Consider the following 5,995-nt stretch of genomic DNA (forward strand, 5'->3'; position numbering starts at 1 on the left):
ATGATGATGCATTACTTGAGTGGGCCCATTGATATCTCTCCGTCATACGGAGTGACAAATCCCAGTCTCGATCCATATAAAACAATAGATACTTTCGGAGATACCTGTAGTGCACCTTTATAGTCACCCAGTTACGTTGTGACGTTTGATACACCCAAAGCACTCCTACGGTATCCAGGAGTTATACGATCTCATGGTCGAAGGAAGAGATACTTTGACATTGCAAAAACTCTAGCAAACGAACTATACGATCTTGTGCTACGTTTAGGATTGGGTCTTGTCCATCACATCATTATCCTAATGATGTGATCCCGTTATCAATGACATCTAATGTCCATAGCCAGGAAACCATGACTATCTATTGATCAACGAGCTAGTCAACTAGAGGCTTACTAGGGACATGTTGGTGTCTGTTATTCACACATGTATTACGATTTCCGGATAACACAATTATAGCATGAATAAAGACAATTATCATGAACAAAGAAATATAATAATAATGCTTTTATTATTGCCTCTAGGGCATATTTCCAACACTAAGATGATCAGGGGTGTTCTCTTCCTGAGCATAGCTATTGTGTTTAATTCATCCTGTTCCCTTTTCTTTTCAGAAAATTTAGCTTATTCTTTGAGGTCTTCTAATCTTCTACAACCTCGGCTTGCGCAACCGTGGTAGTACTGGTTGTCGCCTCTTCTTGGTTTAATTGGGCACTTGATCTCTCTCCCCCCCCCCCCTGATTATTTCGAAATGTTATTTATTTTGGGCAGCAAAGGGCTTAGTTGGATTCAGAATGTGAAAACTAGGCCCTCTGACTAATCAAATTTTGCCTCTCAACTATGAAGAAATATTTATATTATTTGGTACCTGTTTTTTATCTTGTCACCTTGCTGGACGAAATAGGAACTGCCCATCTACTAAATCGGAGTAAATTGCAAAAAATCACCACATTTGTGGACCCTAAATCAAAAAACCGCCACGTTTCATTTTTTTTGCAAAAACCCATCACCATTGTACTGGCAAATTGCAAAAAACGTTGATCAGTCAATAAGCAGCGATTGACGCCAAAACTGACCGATCCGTCCCACTTGGCAGGCTGACATGGCATCAAGTTTTCACACCGTTTGACTAGCCCATTAAAAGGTTCCCAGGGCCCACCCGTCAGCTTCTTGGCTTCTTTCTCTTCTCCGAGCCTCTTATCCACGGATGCTGGCCTCGCCGGCGCCGCTCCCCCGCGCCTCCCCTGCTGGCCAAGCCTCCCCTCCCTCCCCTTCCATTGCCGGCAGCCACGGCAGTTCCCGTTGTCCCCGGCGGAGGCAGGGCCGGACGGAGGCTCGGTGGTCACGGGCTCACGGCGGCTGGAGGTAGCGGCGGTGCTGTCGCTGGTCGGGTCGAGCTCCCCCACGCCGAGCTCGCCGGTGACCTGAGACCAGCACGAAGAGCTCCCCGACCTCCAGTGCTCCTTATTTCCCAACCCCGCGACCCGCCCCATACTTGATTATCGCCGTCGCTGTTGCAAACCTCGGCCCGCCATCGACGCCGTTCATGGTTGTCGCGGCCAACGACCACCGCAAATCACTGAAACTAGCCGAATAGACTCGTCGTCGTCTGAATACTCTCTTCCCCAGAGGAATCGGCGTGAGGAGCCAGGAACGGAGGAACCGTCGGCGTCGCTTTCATCTTCTCTGCCTCCGGTGGAGCTCCACGGCGCGCTGATCTCCTCTACAACTAACCCATGTGATCTGCCTGCACATCGGTAGCTCACAGCCCCGACAGCAAACACACCGCGCGGCGAAGCTTCAGATTTGCTCTAGATCCAGCTCGTCGCCGCCCTCGCAGTTCATGTCGATGGCCACCTCCGGCGCCCGTTGCTCCTTCCCATCGCGTGCATGGCCACCGCCACGGCGTCGGGCGGCTCGACCAGGAGCAGGTGGTGGCGGCGCGTCCAAAAGAAGAAGGCTGCGGCAGCCCGGCAGCGCGGGGCGGCGGCGCCGACGAGCGTGCGGGCGCGGGCGCGCTGTGGCCTGCGGGGCAGCGACTGGTTCGATTTTGACTGGTCAAATCTGACTAAGTTAGCGCCGTTAGTCCCTTCGTGACGGGCGCCGTCTCCCCCTCCGCCAGGTGGCATCTGACAGTGGGACCTAGCGGTCAGTTTTGCATCAAACGGCTCTAATCAACCAATCAGCGTTTTTTGCAAACTGTCAGTACAATGATGATGGGTTTTTGCAAAAAAACGAAACGTGGTGGTTTTCTGATTTAGGGTCCCCAAATGTGATGGGTTTTTGCAATTTACTCACTAAATGGACACGTACTTTGTTAGCTCCATTGAATAAGTGCCTTACCGAGCTAAGTGGAGCAGGAGCTTTCTCTTGTCTTGGTGCTATTTTTGGTAATGCTCTTGTGTCATGTTTATTTGGTTATGGTCACCATGATCATCTGCAGTTTGAAACTAGTTCCGCTGATTTGCTCATGAGCATTGTAACTGCCTCCTAGGAGGCTAGGAGGATTGTAACCCAGACTATCTCTTTGCAATGCAATGAAAGCAAGCTCTCCTGTATTTTCTCAAAAAAAAAACTAGTTCGGATCCAGAACACTGGTTTTTCCTTTAGCATTTTTTCGTTCAAAAAGTACCAGCTTGATTACTTGCAGTTTGTATTGTACTATATTGAAGACATAGCATTAAATTTCTTTCTAGGCAATCAACCATACATTTATTGACTATTGAGAATGATGAACGTCTTTGTTCCTGTTGTTGTTGCCTGCTGCAGGTGTCACTTGGTCTGGTGCCACTTGATCTTGTGGTGTGGCCGCCCCGGAAGATGGGCAACGTCAACAAGAGGGTGCCGGAAGGAAGGGTCATATCGTCATTGTGGTGACTGCGGATGCTTGCCAAAGCATTAATTTCTGGATCTCGGCATCTATTTCTCGGTCCAGGCAATCGACTATTTCGTCTACAAGGTAGCAGGGCCAGTTTCTGCCTCTCTCCATCTTCTCCGAAGGCCCTATCCGTCTTCTTTTTCGTGAAATTTGGTTGCTGTCTTACCTATTAGCGACAATAACAGTGAAGAAGACTTTGCTGCCGTTTTCCCTTGTGTCGAATATCTCATGCTCGGGTCTCGCAAACATTATATACGCTCCATGTCTACCGCTCCGACACGAACCCTTGGCACTCTCGGGCGGCTTACATAGCGGAGGAGGATAGTGAAACAAGGAATGCCAAGGATAAGCTATTGGTTCATAATGCCATGAGCGTGGCATATGCAGGAAAGGGCATCATAGGCTGGATCGATCTTTGGTGGGGAATTCTCTTGTGCAATGTTTTGGATAAAAAGCCTATCATCCATTTCGTTCCATTGCCAATACCGGAACTGTGTGATCCCTCTGAGTTCCACTTGACGTATGAGGATTTCACCCCAAGACCACACCGTCATGTGACAATATGCAATGGTGTGATCAAGTTTGTTGGGTTAAATTTCCATGCAGATAATGCCATCCGCAGCATGAAGCAAGCACAAGATCATGGTTGGACAGCTACTACATGGACCAGATCAATCTATTCAGATGATGTCTGGCGTGACGGCTTGATGGTTGATACATCTGAGATATATTTCACTGACCCGAGTTTGCCGAGTCTCTTGCCTGGGATGTTTGATGAGGAAAACAATTTGACATGGGGGAAGTTCACCACTGCAGGCCCTACATTAAGCTTGCTCGATGACGATATTATTTTCATCATGGCGAAGGAGAGCATGTGCCATCCGACAGCATATGTACTCGCCGTCAACACTAAAAGTTTGAAGCTCGAATCTGGTGCGCAATGTTCTGCTCAAAAGATGAGGTGGTTCGAACCCACCTATGAGCCATGTCTTCTTTTTAGCTCTTTCGGCACGACTTCAGGTACTCGTCCCTAATAAATTTATGTAGCTAACAAAACATTGTAATAATAACCTGAAAAGCACTAGTTAATATGGTAGTCTGATAACACATGTAGTAGTTAGCTGCTTTTGTGTTGCTGAACAATTTTTATTACTGTCGACATACTTTATGATTTGCAATTGTTATTTTTTGTAGAGTTGGTTAAAGAATTTGAAACAAAGGCGACAATATTGGAAACCAAGGAGGGACCGATCCTCTCGGTGTTGCCGAAGCGTCTCTGCGCGCTGCGGAAGCAGCAGAATCGCATCGCGCGGATGGAAGAGTCCGGCAAGACGCTTAGCCAGGAGCAGAAGGAGGTGATGCGCTCCAAGCCTGTCCTCGCCGCCGTCATCGACGAGCTCGAGCGCCTCCGCGCGCCGCTCGCTGCCACCCTCGCCGAGGAGCTCTCCATCATCTCCGTCCCTGCTGCCGGTTCCTGTCCATCTTGGACCTCCTCGTTCTTCAACTGCACTATTTCCATTCTGTCTTTCACTAGAATCCTTGTGAGTTTTTCTATGCGAGGTGTTGGGGGTCACTGTAGCAGATGACTTAGAGTTGCGGCTAGGTTGGCAGCTTAAAAACTAAGTCGCCTTCTCCTCAGCTTATCCCATAAGACATCTTTCTTATTGATTGGGGCTAGTTATCCCATAACTAATTTAGAGGTCTTAACAAATTTGTGAAACGGCTTATTTTTTAAGCTGAAGAGAGGCATCATATTTTTTTAAGCTGTCCAAAAGAACTAGCCCCTAATAAAATGTTTCTCCTTGCGCGTGATCTACTTGCCTGGTTTGTTTAGTGTTGGGAAGATTCTGCTGGTAGGATTTGGTCAGACGAAGACTTGTCCAGCTCGATCCTCCGCTCGTTTGATTGATTCAAAATGGTAGGAGAGCATACGTAGCAACTAGCAAGCCGTATGGGTGGCATCATATATTTCCGGTTGTTTTGTTAGCTCCGGTAGTTCCTTTCGGGACTCGTTGGATATATGGTCGCTTTACATTGTTCATGTTTCCATTTTTTGTTTAGTGTTAGGACAAGATTCTGGTAGGACTTTGTCAGACAGCTGACCTGAAGAAAAATTCTGGTTTTTTGTGTTCTGAGAACTCTCCAGCGCCGCGTGAATGCATTTGCTTCCTTGATGCTAGGGTGTGAGAATTTGATTAATAATAATAAACCTAGTAGCAATGGGCCGGGCTCTTGCTTTGGAATGGAAGAGAATCATGGATGGCTTGGATGCATTCTTTTGCCATGCTGCACGGCGCCTCATGTCTTAATCATGTTTGACCGCTGATTTTCCCGTTGTTTAATCGATCATTATTTTTCGAGCTTTGCTAGAGTTAGGGACAAATTTCACGGAATAAATCCTACACGCTGATGTGTCAATGCTTTGATTGGAAATTGGTTGGCCCCACAGCTGAATCACAGGTAGTCCTGGCCCTGGGCAGCCCGGCCCGGCCCGATGCCGCACCGGGCTGGGCCTTGATTTTGAGCCCGAAGGCTCACTACTAGAAAAACCCCTACTAATGGCGCACCTAGTATGGTCATTAATGGCACATCTGTGGTGCGCCATTAACAGCACGCCATTAGTAATTTTTACTAATGTCGCACCAGTGATGCGTCATTAGTATCTGGTATACTAATGGCGCACCACTGGTGCGCCATTAGTATAGGCCACGATGCGCCATTAGTATGCCTCCCAGGGGCCATGTATACCCAGGTACTTTGGATACTAATGGCGCACCACAACTAGATGCGCCATTAGTAACCGCGGCATACTAATGGCGCACTATCCTGTGATGCGCCATTAGTGATGCGCCATTTTGAATCTAGATCTGGATCGTGATTTTTTGCCCATTTTTTGCTCGTTTTTTTTGCTTGTTTTTTGGCACGACATTATTTCAAATTTTGTTCCTGTTTTTGGATCTTGTTGCCATGGTCTTTTGCCGGAGAGGAGTTCGCCGGAGAGGAGGAGGAGGAGGTCGCTGGAGAGGAGGAAGGAGAAACCATGAGGGGATGGGAGGAGCTCACCGGAGAGGAGGGAGGAGGAGCTCACCGGAGAGGAGGGAGGAGGAGCTCACCAGAGAG

Source organism: Triticum dicoccoides, chromosome 4A, assembly GCF_002162155.2.
Source record: "Triticum dicoccoides isolate Atlit2015 ecotype Zavitan chromosome 4A, WEW_v2.0, whole genome shotgun sequence".
NCBI classification, from domain to species: Eukaryota; Viridiplantae; Streptophyta; class Magnoliopsida; order Poales; family Poaceae; genus Triticum; species Triticum dicoccoides.